At 36.6% G+C, this 681-nt stretch overlaps 1 protein-coding gene across 2 annotated transcripts in view; it reads right to left on the bottom strand.

The window, feature by feature from the left end:
• The window catches only part of tj (Maf family bZIP transcription factor traffic jam), a 3,912-nt gene continuing 3,231 nt past the window's right edge, over positions 1 to 681 (bottom strand). For both annotated transcript variants that reach the window (XM_026815248.1, XM_026815249.1), the window contains exon 3: positions 1 to 401. The gene's annotated coding sequence lies outside the window, so the exon portion shown is untranslated. The remainder of the gene's footprint in view (positions 402 to 681) is intronic.

Below are 681 nucleotides of genomic sequence, written 5' to 3'. Positions count from 1 at the left end.
TTTTTTTTCTTCTTTTTAATTAGTATTTTTTCTTTTTTTTTTGGTACAGTATCTGGTAAAGACGTTCGGTCTACCGCGAGCAATATATTCATATACCTATGAGAATAGAGCTATTTAATTACCTTTAATCTAATGATACCTTAGTTGCGCTGGTAAACTCCATACACGATTTACAAAGTCGATTTAACAGTCAAGGCTCCTCTCGTCGTTGGATTAAAGAAGCTAGGTAAAGGGGGTAAAGAAGGAGAACCGAACACTATAGTATGTACACGTAGACCAGCTTTTAAAGGTGTGCTTAAGACTTAAGTCTCGATTGGAAAATAAAACACTGCGTCCCTTAAGGAACACCGACTCGCTCCTATCGTCTTTCATTTCGACAACCCACGTGCACAGGCGCGTCACTGCAAACAAATTCGTGAAAACGAATCATCCCTTTTTTCCCTTCATCCCCTAAGCAATATCTAACAGTTATCAAAAAACGCGGTCTTATTACGATAACAAAATATTCGTACTCGTAAATAAAATATTGATTGCTTCGTTTTTATTTAAATTATGCTTGAAACTTCGGATTATGCAAAAAGGCTTAAAGCCGAAAGGATTTCCATTTTCATACCAGGATTTACGCGGGATTACAAGTTGAGCCGATGGAAAATCTAAACGACAGATTTAATCTCTTAACTA

Source organism: Ceratina calcarata, unplaced genomic scaffold (assembly GCF_001652005.2).
Source record: "Ceratina calcarata isolate Rehan_Ccalc_2016 unplaced genomic scaffold, ASM165200v1 scaffold436.2, whole genome shotgun sequence".
NCBI lineage: Eukaryota > Metazoa > Arthropoda > Insecta > Hymenoptera > Apidae > Ceratina > Ceratina calcarata.
The sequence above is the reverse complement of the archived record's forward strand: the minus strand, read 5'-3'. Positions and strand labels throughout refer to the sequence as shown.